Source organism: Podarcis vaucheri (genome assembly GCF_965113315.1).
Source record: "Podarcis vaucheri genome assembly, chromosome: 2".
Classification (NCBI taxonomy): domain Eukaryota; kingdom Metazoa; phylum Chordata; class Lepidosauria; order Squamata; family Lacertidae; genus Podarcis; species Podarcis vaucheri.
In genome coordinates this window covers 118,197,919-118,214,057 of record NC_138760.1, presented here as the reverse complement: position 1 = coordinate 118,214,057, position 16,139 = coordinate 118,197,919, and positions in this window count along the sequence as shown.

The following is a 16,139-nucleotide window of genomic DNA, read 5'->3' as shown; positions in this document are numbered from 1 at the left end:
GCCCTCCTTGTATCAAGGAGATAAACATCTACCTGACTTTTAGAAGGCATCTGAAGGCAGCCCAGCATAGGAAAGTTTTTAATGTTTGATTTATTATTATTATTATTATTATTATTATTATTATTATTATTATTATTATTATTATTTTATATAAGGGACAGAAGCCAAACATAGTCCAACTCTCCATAAAAATCAAGAGCAGCATACCATCAAATACTCATGTAGAGTTATTAAATATTGAAAATATGCCACATGCATTACGCATATTCATCAGCAGATGTGCTGAACGAAGCAGATTATAGAGGCCTCTTTTGACCTACATTTAGACGGTGAAACAGCTTTAGTCACCCTGACCTCTCAAAGGAATAATAATAATAATAATAATAATAATAATAATAATAATAATTTATTTATACCCCGCCCATCTGGCTGGGCTTCCCCAGCCACTCTGGGCGGCTTCCAACAAAATATTAAAATACTGTAATACATCAAACATTAAAAACTTCCCTAAACAGCGCTGCCTTCAGATGTCTTCTAAAAGTCTGTTAGTTGTAGTTCTCTTTGACATCTGGTGGGAGGGCGTTCCACAGGGAGGGCGCCACTACCGAGAAGGCCCTCTGCCTGGTTCCCTGTAGCTTTGCTTCTCGCAGTGAGGGAACCGCCAGAAGGCCCTCGGTGCTGGACCTCAGTGTCCGGGCAGAATGATGGAGGTGGAGACGCTCCTTCAGGTATACTGGGCCAAGGCCATTTAGGGCTTTAAAGGTCAGCACCAACACTTTGAATTGTGCTCGGAAACATACTGGGAGCCAGTGTAGGACTTTCAAGACCGGTGTTATGTAGTCTCGCACCCAAGCGCCTTGGTGGGCCTTGCAGAGGGGGAGGCCGTGGCCTCAGGAAGGCAGCCTCAGCCTCATGGTGGTGGTGGCTTACAAAGTTAAAGTAGTGGGCAGTGGGTGGGTGGGTGGGTGGGATTGACCAAGTCGGCCTGGCCTGGTTGGAGGGGGCGGCATGTGTGTGATGTCACATGGACAACAGGCTCTCTCAATGTTGGGTGCAGCTTGATACCTCTGCCTGAGACCCACCTCGGATTCACTCCTTAAACTCACTAGAAGAAGAAGAAGAAGAAGAAGAGTTTGGATTTGATATCCCGCCTTTCACTCCCCTTCAGGAGTCTCAAAGCGGCTAACATTCTCCTTTCCCTTCCTCCCCCACAACAAACACTCTGTGAGGTGAGTGGGGCTGAGAGACTTCAAAGAAGTGTGACTGGCCCAAGGTCACCCAGCAGCTGCATGTGGAGGAGCGGGGAAGCGAACCCAGTTCCCCAGATTACGAGTCCACCGCTCTTAACCACTACACCACACTGGCTCTCACTACAGGACCCCCTTGCACATAAGAACATAAGAAGAGCTTGCAGGATCAGGCCAATGGCCCACCCACTGTTCTTACAGTGGCCGGCCAGATGCATGTTGAGTTATAAACAGTGCTAAGAATCCCTGAAGTGTCATTTCCCATATACCACCCATTGAGTCTTCAGCCAGCTCTTTCCACGAGAGCCATTGCCAGAACCTTCTGATTCCAAACAGATAACAGCAAGTTATATAAACCTTTCCAACTTTGTTTCCCCTCCCCAAAATTGTATTAGTTTTCACAATATTATAAACAGACAAACACACAAGGCAAACAAACATAAATCATAGCCTTATTGAAAATTACAGTTATTAACTTTGTTAAGTGACTTCCTCGCTCCCCCTTGGTTGAATTTAATTGCATGTCCTTTTAATGGTTTTCCAAATCCCAATTTTTATGAAATTTAACTTAAAACATTAACATCCTTAGATCTTCACCTTATGGAATTAAACATATTAATTCATCACTTAGCATAAATAAAATCCTAAGCCCATTGAGTATCTGCAAGCTATTTTCAGTTAGTTTAACTTAACAAATTTAACTAAATAATCATTAAATTTATTCCACTCTTCCTGATACTCCTTTTTCTGGTCGCGGACTCTTCCAGTTAGGTCGGCTAGCTCCGAAAATTCCATCATCTTCATCTGCCATTCTTCTATTGTTGGTAATTCTTGGGTTTTCTACTTTTTAGCTAACAAAATACGAGCAGCAGTTGTGGCATACAAAAATAATTTAACATCTTTCTTGGGCAATTCCAAACCTATTATTCCAAGAAGAAAGGCCTCTGGTTTCTTTATAAATGTATATTTCAACATTTTTTTCAATTCATTATAAATCTTTTCCCAGATTTCACCTTGGGACAAGTCCACCACATATGATAAAAGGTTCCTTCCTTTTCTTTACATTTCCAACATATATTGTCACCATTATGCTATATCTTTGCTAATTTTACAGGAGTCAAATACCATCTATACATCAGCCAGCTCTTTCCACGAGAGCCATTGCCAAAACCTTCTGACTCCAAACAGATAACAGCAAGTTATATAAACCTTTCCAATTTTGATGGGATGCAACCAGCAGAAATGTAATCAGTTCTTTATTTAAAGCATCTGTCTTGAAAATTGTTGATAAAGATTTTTTGGGCTGTACACTGAACCGTTTGTTTTCTGAACAAACTTAATGAAGAAGCGTATGAACTCATGTTGACAATCATGACAATCATCGTCTTATCTCTTTGTGCAACATCAACAGAGTTTTGTGTTCAGGACGCAATCCTTGGCAGAGAACTTCTATCACAAGTACTTAATTTGATAAAGTTAATGGTTTTCACATGTCCTAGAACAGAAGGCCTGCCACTCATAGGTTTGGAAGCTAGTGCTTTGCTTTTAACTTTCTTGTAGAAGAAGCAATGAATCCAACTAGCCTTTGGAGCAACTCTGTGAACAAGTTGGACCAGGCCATTCTCCCTTCCTATTACAGATGGAGCAAATTGTTCTTCAAAGCTTCGGTTTTCTTCAAAGGGCTCTTCAAAGACCGGGTGTCCATTTTTTGAAAGATAATAATCAAGTGGTTTGTTTTTCAATCCGACGTGCTTTCTTTCTAAACACTTTGATGGTTCTTATGTTTCCAAACTTTCATTTGCTAAGTACATTTCACAGACTGAGGTGTTGGCCTGCTATTCTTCTAGTACAGTAGTACCTCAGGTTAAGAACTTAATTCATTTTGGAGGTCTGTTCTTAACCCGAGGTACCACTTTAGTTAAAGGGGCCTCCTGCCACCCCCGCCCGATTTCTGTTCTCATCCTGAAGCAAATTTCTTAACCCGAGGTACTATTTCTGGGTTAGCGGAGTCTGTAACCTGAAGCGTATGTACGGTAACCTGAAGCGTCTGTAACCTGAGGTACCACTGTACAAGAGAACCTCTGTTTCAAATGTTGTGGGTCAAACCTTCAGACCTTTCAGTAGTTGTGTCTTCTTTTTACTTTCTAGGGGGCTGCTCTTTGGTGAAGGCGGCCTGTTGTTGAGCAGAAAGGCGAGAAGCTATCACCATGATGTTTGTGTTTTCTTATGGGAGCCAGTGTGGTGTAGTGGTTAAGAGCGGTAGATTCGCAGCCTGGTGAACCGGGTTCGCTTCCCCGCTCCTCCACATGCAGCTGCTGGGTGACCTTGGGCCAGTCACACTTCTCTGAAGTCTCTCAGCCCCAGAGTGTTTGTTGTGGGGGAGGAAGGGAAAGGAGAATGTTAGCCGCTTTGAGACTCCTTCGGGTAGTGATAAAGCGGGATATCAAATCCAAACTCTACTTATCAAGAAAGCACCCATGGCATCCAAAATGATTGTATTTTTCATCTCCTTTGGCTTTCAGTTACTTCCACCAACTCTTTTCTTTCTCTGCCCCCGGCTGGTGCCTCCCCCTCCCCCTCAACCTTCTGGTACTTTTTGTCCTCTTGTCACCTGTCTTGCTTTTGCTTCTCTCTCCACACCTTTTGCTTTCTCTTTGCCTCTTCTTTGCACCTTTCTCAGTCATAGAATCATAGAACTGTAGAGTTGTTTTTTTTGGGGGGGGTAATCAGGTCCAACCCCCTGCAATGCAGGAATCTCGACTCAAGCATTCCTGACAAAAATGGCCGCCCAACCCCTGCTCAAAACCCCTGAGGAAGAAGAGTCCACAACCTCCTGAGGGAGTCTGTTCCACTGTTGATGTTTAGTCAGAATTTCCTTTCTTGTAACTTGAAGCCTGTGCTGGGTCCAGGGGTAACCCGAGAATCCGGTTCAGAATCCAAAGGTTCCTCTAGGAGTCAGTCCGACAGGGCCAAGGCAGGACACGAGGCAGGATACCAGGCAAGGACGGGTACAGGATCTCTGGCATACAGCAATGTTGCTCCCGCAACCTGGTGTGGGGTCCGACAGCCTTTTATCTCTGTCGGGGTAACGGCTGGTCCTGAACTCCTGGCGACTCACCTCCCTGTTTTGCCTGAAGGCGAGCACTCCTCCTGCGAGTACTCAGGTCTTTCCTTCTCTCAGACCTTCATCTCTGCAGCTCAGGAGACGTCGGTGGGTTACTAGACCCAGGGGCCGCCTCAGCCTCCCCTGACCAAACCGGTAGTGGAGCAGCTGTAAGCGATGGCCCAGCTGAAGGCAACGAGGTCATCCCCGCACCTGGAGCCAGGGCAGGCTCAGGCCCCTGACTGGGCCCAGCTGGTGTTTGTTGCAGGGGCACCTGTGCAGACTGGGACTCTTCAGGACCAGGCCCCAGACTTGGTTCAGATGATGCCTGAGGCAAAGGATCCGCTGCAGACTGAGACTCCTCTGGTCTGAGGCTGAGTCCCAGGCCATCACAAAGCCATTGGTTCTAGTCCTACCCTGCTCATGGCGCATTTGTTGTGGACCCGTGCATCTTGTCCGCCATACAAAGGCAATCATTATTGCAGAAGAGGGAAACATTTGGCTATCTGCATGATGAAATCTAATTAAGTGCTTAAATGAGCTGGGGCTGACAAGCCTCCCCTCTCTCCCCCTGTCATATGCTTCCCATATCTTTGATACAATTTGCTCGTTCAATTTGCAACTATTTACCTTTGGTCTGTTCCAGCTTCCAAAACCTTTTTACATAAAGGGAAAATGTGAGAACATTACATTCAGGCCATCACACATATGTCAATGTCCAACTCCAACTCCTTGAAAGATCCCATCAACGGGGTCTCCAATTTTTTTTACACATCACTTGGGAAGACAGGCAAACTAATGCCAGTGTACTGGAAGAAGCAAAGATCACCAGTGTTGAAGCAAGGATTCTTCAACATCTACTTCGTTGGACTAGTCATGTTGTACAGATGACTGACTATTGTCTTCCAAAGCAACTACTCTATTCCGAACTTAAAAATGGAAAGCGTAATGCTAGTGGTCTACAAAAGAGGTTTAAAGACTCTCTCAAGGCAAATCTTTAAAAATGTGGTATAAATACCGACAACTGGGAAACACTGGCCTGCAAGCGCTGCAATTGGAGAACAGCCTTTACCAAAGGTGTCATGGACTTTGAAGATGCTCAAACTCAGGATGAAAGGGAGAAACATGCTAAGAAGAAGGCATGCTTGGCAAACCCTCACTGTGATCAACTCCCGCCTGGAAACCAATGTCTCCACTGTGGAAGGATGTATGGATCCAGAATTGGCCTCCACAGTCAGTGGCGTAGCGTGGGGGGTGCAGGGGGGGCCGGCCGCACCGGGCGCAACATCTGGGGATTAGGCAAATCCACGGGTTAGGGGGCGCAAATCCACGGGTTAGGGGGCGCAAATTACTTGCCTTGCCCCGGGTGCTGACAACTCACGCTACGCCACTGTCCACAGTCACTTATGGACTCACTGTTAAGGCCGTGTTCATGGAAGACAATCTTACTCAGCTATGAGTGATCGCCAAAGAAGAAGAACATATGTCGACGAGTCATTACAGAACAGGCCATGCACCCACCTCGGGCAACCTCACAATAGCACATTGTTTTGCTTTTAGCTCATGTATTGGTGATCTACAAGGGAAGAATTCTGTGTTGATCACTGTGTGTAGGTTTGAGTGCCTGGAGGGGGAGGAGGAAGGAATTGGAGCTATTTCTGATCTGAACATGGAAGTATGATGTTGGAATGGCTGTGAATGAGTAGAGCTAGTGACATGGCGCTGTCCATGCTAAATGCATCGCTTTACCTCTCATCTCAAGGCCAGGTGTACAATAAATGTGGAGTTGATAAATTTTGTCCTTGTGGAACAGAGGATACATGTGTTGCCAAACCAGGAGTAGCCTGCACACCTGTTATAACCACAGATGGCTTCTAGGATTCTAGACCAAAGGTTCCCGGAGAGAGTCTGTGGACCGTCAGAGGTCTATGAACTTCATTCAGGTAGTCTGCAGTGGCAACTCTGTCGGGTGACATAGCTTTGTGTGTGTGAAGAACGTTGTGTGTGTGTGGAATGGTGGATCAAGTCAAAAGCCCATTTGGCCCAATATTGCATTCTCACAGTGGCCAACCATGTTCTGGAAGCCCAGGGTAGAAAAGCACTCTCTGTTCCCACAATCTGGTATTCAGACTGACAGGCAGGGAAAATACATCGTCCTCAAGGCCAATAGCCATTCATACCCTAATCTTCCATGAATTTTGTTCTCTGCTTAGGAGGGCGGACAGTTTCTCTTTAGGTTGTTACTGTAGGCTCAGATTTTCACCTCAGCCAGGGATAAGGACCACAGAATAAACATTGAAACTGAAAACAAGGAGATGGTTTATTGATGCAAAACACTCAGTACAGTACAGAACTGATATTGTAGACCAGCGGGCGCCCACTTTTTTTGGATGAGGGTACATTTCAAGTTTTGAGGGAGTGCTGTTGGTACCAGTAACAAAATGGCTGCCACAGGACCATAACAAAACATGGCCGCCATAATACAAAATGAGAGGGAATACAGTCGTGATGAAGCTTTTCCCATGACTGTATTTTCATACTAGAAGAGGCTTAGCCTGTTGGATTTCTGCCTGCCAGGCCATTGTTAAAAGCACAAGAACACTGTTCTTCCCACATGCCAATCTCATGCAGCTGCATGGGAAGTGCAAAAACAACTCCTCTTTTTCAGGGCATTAGGGGTGATTGGGGAGGGGGCTGTGAGGAGATTCAGCAGCTCAGTTCAGCTCCTTGCCCGACCAAGAAAAAGGGCCGGATTTCCTCCCCAAAGAAGAACGCTTCCGGGAAAGTGAAGATCAAGACATCTCCTTCAACATCAAAAAATCCCACAGAACCCCTTTCATAGTCCAGAGTCACCCGGATCTTACTGAGCTCATGATTTAAGAGCAAAGGTTCAGGGGCGGTAAAAGCCCAAAGTCTATACAATGAGCCAACCATGGCTTTCCCCACAGCCCAGATTCCTACACTGGGTTGAAGGCTGACCTGTCCCTTCCTCGGGGTCGACTCACGTGCCACCCCCACAGCCCACGTGGCATTTTTCTCTCCCCCAACTTCCACTTCCCACCATTTTCTTACTGCACGGAATATCTCGCTGCCCAGCACGTAGGTCTTCGGATCAAATCTTTTTGGGCTGTTGGGCAGATTTTGCCTTTCCCCTCCACACCTCACACTCTTCCCATCTTCAGAGAGAATGAGGTAGTGATTTGCTGTTTCTGGATCCAAAACTATATTCACTGTAAGAGAGAGAGAGATTCACACACACAGAGAGGGCCGGGTCAGTGTTTGAATTATAGGGCAAGGTGCATGTGTGCATCTATCTTTTGTGATACCCTATAGTTTATTTATATGCCTGTTGTCTTTGTCCATGGAGTTTTCTGGGCAGGGATACTGGAGTGGCTTGCCGATTCCTGCTTCAGGTTTTTTTGCTGGAGGAGACTCTTGAGAGTCCCATGGACTGCAAGAAGATCAAACCTCTCCATTCTGAAGGAAATCAGCCCTGACTGCTCACTGGAAGGACAGATCCTGAAGCTGAGGCTCCAATACTTTGGCCACCTCATGAGAAGAGAAGACTCCCTGGAAAAGACCCTGATGTTGGGAAAGATGGCGGGCACAAGGAGAAGGGGACGAAAGAGCGCGAGATGGTTGGACAGTGTTCTCGAGGCTACCAGCATGAGTTTGACCAAAGTGCGGGAGGCAGTAGAAGACAGGAGTGCCTGGCGTGCTCTGGTCCATGGGGTCACGAAGAGTCGGACACCACTAAACGACTAAACAACAACAATAGTTTTTTCTGTGTTTAGGAAGCTACTCGGGGGGTTATGGGTTGGCTACAGTTTGGAGGGGTGGGTGGGAGTCAGGGCTAGGAAATGGCAAATTAACAATTTTTGGTTTTGTTATGTAGTGTAGTTTCACCCTGGGCCAACAGGGGGATACTGTATATAGTTTTCACTCAGGTCTGTAGATAGTTTTCACTCAGGTCCGCGTCCGTTATTTTAGGCGGGAACTCTGAGCTGTTATGGTTACAATGTTGACAGCCGGCTGACTATAAATACAGGCCGGCTGAGCTGTTCGCTGTCAGTTTATTTCCAGCTTACCAGAATAAAAGAGCTACTTGAAGAAATCGCTGTGCCGGCTGCTATGTCAACCCACAACTTAACAGGTTTCTTATGTTTTCTACTTCTAAATTCAGTTCTCCACATTTTCACATTGCTGTGCAAATTCTTTTCTTTTTTTAAGTACTCATGAAAATCCATCTATGTTGCTAACACTGACACTTTTTTTTGCATCTTTGTACACATTACATCCTTGGAGAACCGTGCTGCAAAATTCGGAGGAGGCTGATATCACAATTTGCACATAGGTGCCGACTCCATGGGGCCTGAGGGGGCCCGAGCCCCCTCAAAAATTCGTTTGGGGGGGCTCTGCCCCCCAATAATCTCGGGCGCCCCTCCAGCAGAGCGCCGCCGCTGGTTTGGACCACACCATGTTTCAGTGAAGGGGAGGAGGAAGAGGAAAAAAAGAGCTTTAGAAGGAGATCGCTCTGCACTCTTCCCCCCCCATCATCATCATCATCACACCCCACGGCCATCCCCTTTTCTCCTCCTCCAGCCACTGTCTCTCCTCCCCTTCTGTTTCCATTCGAAACATCAAAGAAGAAATTGCTAGGTGGAAAACACGCACCACCATCTGACCCGACCGTGCAGCCAATCAGGAAGCCGCTCGGCGTTTTTGTTTGTTTTAAACGGGGCTTCAGCTGAAGCCACTTCGCTTTCGGCCCGCTGCGCTGCCGGGGAACAGGCGCGCGTGGCGCAGAGGGAGCGGGCGGCTTCTTTTCGGCCCAAACCAGTCTCCGCCGGTGAAGGGGAGGGAAGGGAGGCGGGCCGAGAGCGGCCCTATCGGGGCAAGGCTGCGAGTAGCGGGCAGCCTGAACTGGAGAGCTCGCTTGCACGTATCCGCTGCGCGCATTTCCGCGTTGAGGGCGGCGCTTGGAAGGGAGACGTTGCTGCTGTCAGGCGAGCGGCAGACGCGGCGCAACAGCCCCCCTTTCGCTTCCCCGGGTCGGATAAGAGTGAGATCTTCTCTTGGGGTGGGGGGCAGGGGTGCCAACTTGAATTAAACGTGGAGGGGGGGGAGCAGGAAAGTCCCGCTCCACATAACCGATCACAAGATGCAGCGCATGTACGCCATTTGAATGGCAATGCTCATCAACTTTGGGAGAGCCTCGCCACCTCAAATATGTTATGGGGGCGCAACAGGACTTCAGCCCCTAGAAGTTGTCTCCTTCGGGCAGGACCCCGGTATGGGCCCCCCCAATATTTTTTATAAGTCGGCGCCTCTGAATTTGCATATACTTTCAGGAAGAGCGAATTAGGTATGATTCACTTTTCCGTGTGAATTGACCTGAATTTCTCCCCATCCTTGGTCAGAGTGGAGCTTATGGATTTCGTTAAGGTGGTGAGGCTCAGAGGGCAGTGACTTGCCCAAGGAACTAAGTTGGAGACTGCATTCCTACACTTGCTAGCTTGGAAATGAATCCTTCTGAACTCCATAGAACCTATGTCTGGGCAGACTCAGGTAGGATTGCTCTGTGTATCTCCATCTGCTGGTGGGAGGGGTGAACAGCCTCTGGAGCTATGAAGAAGGAAGGAAGGGAGGAGGACCAGAGGGAAGAGGGAAGAGAAGAAAAAGGAGCAGGAGAGAGTTTAAAAAAGAGGGAGGGAATGGCTCAACCTCCCCTATGCTCTCTGATGGGTTTTTATTAGGTAAGTGTGGGAATATATTAACTACATTTTATCTCTCCACAGACACATGTGTGTGAATTAACAAACAAAAGAATCAGCTTATTGTCTGCTTATAAAAGATGGGGCTGAGCAGAGTTAAAATCCCAATTTAGGCAGTTTAATTCAAATCATAGGAATTAGCCGTTAGGGTGATCTCCTCCTTTGCTTCCCTTGTTTATAAAAAAGAACAAAAACAACCCCCCCCCAAAAAAAAACAGGCCACAGACTGAAAAGTAAGTTTAAAACATATAATCATCCTTAGCAGCAACAACATTAAAGATACTTGTATTTTTAAAAAACAGCTTCAGGCATTAAAGATAATACTTGTATTTACAAAAAACAAAACCAAACAGCTTCAGGCATGCACCAGAATTTGGGGCAAGTGGAGGCATGTCTGCCTCCATTGTTAGTCGAAGGAAGAGAGAGAGAGAAGGAACAGGAAATATTTATTGGCTTCTTCCCCCTCAGGAGAGAAAGGGAAATGACACCACACACTGCCCCCTCTACCAATTACATTTCTATGGTCTGTGGCCTATCAGCAAGACAGCTCTATGGTCTTAACTCATTCACATAGAATCATAGAATCATAGAATCATAGAGTTGGAAGAGACCACAAGGGCCATCGAGTCCAACCCCCTGCCAAGCAGGAAACACCATCAGAGCACTCCTGACATATGGTTGTCAAGCCTCTGCTTAAAGACCTCCAAAGTCGGAGACTCCACCACACTCCGTGGCAGCAAATTCCACTGTCGAACAGCTCTCACTGTCAGGAAGTTCTTCCTAATGTTTAGGTGGAATCTTCTTTCTTGTAGTTTGGATCCATTGCTCCGTGTCCGCTTCTCTGGAGCAGCAGAAAACAACCTTTCTCCCTCCTCCATGTGACATCCTTTTATATATTTGAACATGGCTATCATATCACCCCTTAACCTCCTCTTCTCCAGGCTAAACATGCCCAGCTCCCTTAGCCGTTCCTCATAAGGCATCGTTTCCAGGCCTTTGACCATTTTGGTTGCCCTCCTCTGGACACGTTCCAGTTTGTCAGTGTCCTTCTTGAATTGTGGTGCCCAGAACTGGACACAGTACTCCAGGTGTGGTCTGACCAGAGCAGAATACAGTGGCACTATTACTTCCCTTGATCTAGATGCTATACTCCTATTGATGCAGCCCAGAATTGCATTGGCTTTTTTAGCTGCCGCGTCACACTGTTGGCTCATGTCAAGTTTGTGGTCAACCAAGACTCCTAGATCCTTTTCACATGTACTGCTCTCAAGCCAGGTGTCACCCATCTTGTATTTGTGCCTCTCATTTTTTTTTTGCCCAAGTGCAATACTTTACATTTCTCCCTGTTAAAATTCATCTTGTTTGTTTTGGCCCAGTTCTCTAATCTGTCAAGGTTGTTTTGAAGTGTGATCCTGTCCTCTGGGGTGTTAGCCACCCCTCCCAGTTTGGTGTCATCTGCAAATTTGATCAGGATGCCCTTGAGTCCATCATCCAAGTCGTTGATAAAGATGTTGAATAAGACCGGGCCCAAGACAGAACCCTGTGGCACCCCACTAGTCACTCTTCTCCAGGATGAAGAAGAACCATTGATGAGCACCCTTTGGGTTCGGTCAGTCAGCCAGTTACAAATCCACTGAGTGGTAGCATAGTCAAGACCGCATTTTACCAGCTTCTTTACAAGCGCCGAAACCTGGAAGTAACCCATTTCAGTAAAAATGTGAGCCGCTTTGAGACTCCTTAAAGGGAGTGAAAGGCGGGATATCAAATCCAACTCTTTGTCTTCTAAAGGGAGGTTCATCCTTTTCCATGTTTCCAAATTTCTTTTAATTTCTTGCCAATTTTTTTCATAATTATCTTAAATTTTTTTTTTATGTTATCCATATTCCTAAATATTTTACTTTTTTATATGCCTGTATCCCTACTATCTCTGTTATTTCTTTCTTTTCCATAGTTTTTGCAAGAAAATGGCCCCGGAAATATTTTTCACCCTGCCTGGAAATCTGGGGGTGGGGGAGGAAGTGGAGAGAGAAATCACCTGCGTCTCCCGACCAAGGCTGCACTGCTCCAGTAAATGTGGATCACAAATGGAATGATTCCTTTTTTCTCCAGTGGTAAACATTTACTGTTTTATTCATGTTCAGATGTTAATGGCGTTTCCTTTCACTATGATGTCTTTATTAATACAAAACTGCAAAACAACAACACACAAAATACACAAAATATTCAGCGTTGCTGAATATCGGATTTCCTCTTCTTTGGAAATAACTGCAGACTTTTTCATATATAGAACTCTGGAAACTCCACTGAGTGTTAATGAAACAGGAACAATAAAACTGAAACCTCCTTTCCGCAAACCTCAAATTTGTAAGTGGCCTCGTCTCTGTTCCTGCCATGAATGAATAAGGTTGCACCACTTCTTGTAAACCTCTTCTTGTCACTATTCCAAACTAAAATGAAAAGGTTTGCTTTTTTCCAATGAAAGGGCAATTTGCCAGTCTTTACCCTCCTTCATACTTACTTTATTGGGAAGTTTAGTCTTTTTGTTTTTTGTTAATCGTTGAGCCTTTACCAACAACAGACTCACACAAACTACACATCAGGGTAGCAGAGCCATAGTGTAGTTGAAATCCCATCAGCCCCAAAGAGAGCAAGAAGGGGAACAATGTGGTTCCCCAAAACAACAGGAGGCCATGATCCAGATTTGCCCCAAGACAGACAACTTGCAGGGGGGCAGAGAGGGGGAGAAAGAAAGAAGAAATTGGTGGCTGCACATGGCGGCAGTGACACAGCATGTCAGAATCCGTCCGTTACAAACTCCCTGTAAAGTGTATCTGAAGAAGTGTGCATGCACACGAAAGCTCATACCAAGAACTAACTTAGTTGGTCTTTAAGGTGCTACTGGAAGGAATTTTTTTATTTTGACTATGGCAGACCAACACGGCTACCTATCTGTAACTGAATCCCTGTAAAGTGTGTGTGTGTGTGGGGGGGGACTTAGAGTGCTGAACCCTTTCCACATCACACATACAACCTTCCCTGTCAAACGCACTTTTGCCAGACATTTCCCCACAATGCAAGAAACCTACACTGGGGGGTAAACAGCTGGGAGTTTTTTGGGGGTAGGAGGGGGAAGAAAGTCTAATGGGGTGGGTGGGAAGAGGATCCGATGCCTTCTTTCCTTCCACCTACCCCTCCCTTGCTTTGAAGGATTTGGCCCAACCAAGTGAGTTTTGCTACTGTCAGATGGATCCGGATTGCATCCAAGGACAACCTCGTTTCATTGCCCCACACTGAGCCAGGAGCAGATCCCCTCCCCAGAGAACGCAGCATTGGTGGAAGTCACTGATCCGTTTTAATAGTTCACACATACACGGATCCTCTTGTACCAGAACGCCTCCAATTTACAGGTTGTATTGCTGGACTGGGGCAATGGCCCCAGGGATATTCCAGGAGCCGTGGATGGGTAATAATCACCAAGAGAAGTCCGAACGATAGCCCAGATCCCATGTTCGGCATTCAAACTGTCCATATTGCACCAGCCTGCTGTTATCTGCAGCTTGTCTCATCTTTATAAACACTGTTGGGCCATTTTTAGTAATAATTGGTATTATTCCTTGCAGTCTATTTACCAAGATCGCTGTTAAGATTTTTGCATCGATGCTTATCAAAGAAATTGGGCGATAGTTGGCACATTGCGTCAGGTCCTTGCCGGGCTTTGGAATAACAGTAATGTAAACCTGGCTGAATAATGTCAAGATGATTCCGTCTTTAAATATCCCATCATATAACTGATATAATCTAGGTGACAGGAGATCAATATACCGTATTTTTCGCTCCATAACATGCATCTGACCATAAGACACACCTAGTTTTTAGAGCAGGAAAACAAGAAAAAAAATATTCTGAATCACACCTTGGGAGGCTTTCCTTCTCCCCACTTTTTTCTCCCCTCCCCAAGCAGCACAGGCCCCTTTTCCAGCCTCCTCCTCTCCATCCCTTTCGCCCAAACTCCCCAGGTGATGCCTGCAATTTCTCCTCTTTGCTGCTTCCTCTCCTTTGCTCTCTACCATGACTCTCCACTCATGGCAACCTACCTCCTCTCCCTTCACCCAGCTTCTTAGTCCCCCTCTTCTCTGTCCTCTTCCTCCCCTCTCTTGGCAAGCAGCCTGCCCGCTGCTCCCAAACCTTCTCCCAAACCCGGCTACCAGCTTTGCCTCCCCAAACCACTTCAAATTGTCAAACCGGTGTAGCCTTGTCAAGTGCAAACGCTCTTGCGCACTGCACCTCTGCTTTGCACTCGTGCCAACCTTTTGCACCCCTCTCCAATCTAATCAAAACCTGCCCCATTTTACCTGTAATTTGACAAGCCTGTGGCACTTTATACCACCCAAAACCTAAGGTATTAAAAAGTTACTCCAAGTTACTTTTGTAACGGGTTCTATGCTGCTCACCTGCGGAGAACCCAGCTGCAACGAAATAAACAGGATCACAGCTGAAAGCTGCCATGCTCTTCTTTTTCTCGGTTGTGGTAGTCCCCTGACTTTTCAGGCTGCATAGCAACCCATGAGGGGGCCCTGATCCTCAATTGTATTTTTACAACAACACATAGGAGCCAACTTCTAGAGGCCGAGGTACCGTCGCACCCCTCTATAAAATATTTGAGAGGGCCAGCCCCCCTCCTTGATGGGCATTGCCATTGAAATAGTGTGTGTGTCATATCATGTGATTATATATATATATATATATATATATATGCTTTCGTAGATTTTCACGGGTACAGGAATGCAGGTTTTGGTGTCTTCGGGTGTCTTCCCGTGTAAGATTCGGGGTGTCTGTGCGACGTTTCGACGAGGTCTCACTCGTCATCTTCAGGCTGGTGCTTTCGGCTTCTTGTTACTGGAACAGAGCAGAGTCTGGTGTTTGAGTTCCTATAAATACTGTTGAGGGGTGTGGTGTATAGCCTCCAACGTTCTGGGCAGAGAGGAAGTTCCTAGATTAGTGTGCCTTTTCTTCTTTTGTTCCTTAATTACTTGAGGGATATCTTGGGTGATTTCATGAGTGATATTCTGAATATCACTGGGTGGGTCATTAAGTGTAGATTAGTTGCTAAAGCTTTCGTGTCTTGACCTCTTGAGCTTGTGAAGAGTTTTTCTGAGAAGATGGCTGTGCTGCATTTAGTTGTGCTCTGGCTTGGCTTCGTGTATAGGGGCGAGCTATGGTTTTGTGCCTTGTGCCAGCCAGATCTGTGTAGGGATTGCAGGGGGGTGCAGAAAAACTCTTCACAAGCTCAAGAGGTCAAGACACAAAAGCTTTAGCAACTAATCTACACTTAATGACCCACCCAGTGGTATTCAGAATATCACTCATGAAATCACTCAAGATATCCCTCAAGTAATTAAGGAACAAAAGAAGAAGAGGCACACTAATCTAGGAACTTCCTCTCTGCCCAGAACGTTGGAGGCTATACACCACACCCCTCAACAGTATTTATAGGAACTCAAACACCAGATTCTGCTCTGTTCCAGTAACAAGAAGCCGAAAGCACCAGCCTGAAGATGACGAGTGAGACCTCGTCGAAACGTCGCCCAGACACCCCGACTCTTACACGGGAAGACACCCGAAGACACCAAAACCTGCATTCCTGTACCCGTGAAAATCTACGAAAGCAAATATATATATATATATATATACTTAGCTTACATTTCTTAATTTCACTATTACTTTTAATTATCTTAACTAACAACTCTCTTCGTAACCATCCTTGCAAAATTTCATATTTTCCTCCTTACAAAACGTCTTGTAGTCCTACTAGCATAATTTGTTTATTACAATTGCTTTTCAAATATTTGTTTTCGAAAATTTGTTGGAAGCCGCCCAGAGTGGCTGGGGGGACCCAGCCAGATGGGAGGGGTATAAATAATAAATTATTATTATAATTATTATTATTATTAAATAGTTCACATATTTATTCCAGTCTTCCAAGAATCTCTGGTCCCGCAGGTTTCGAATCCTTCC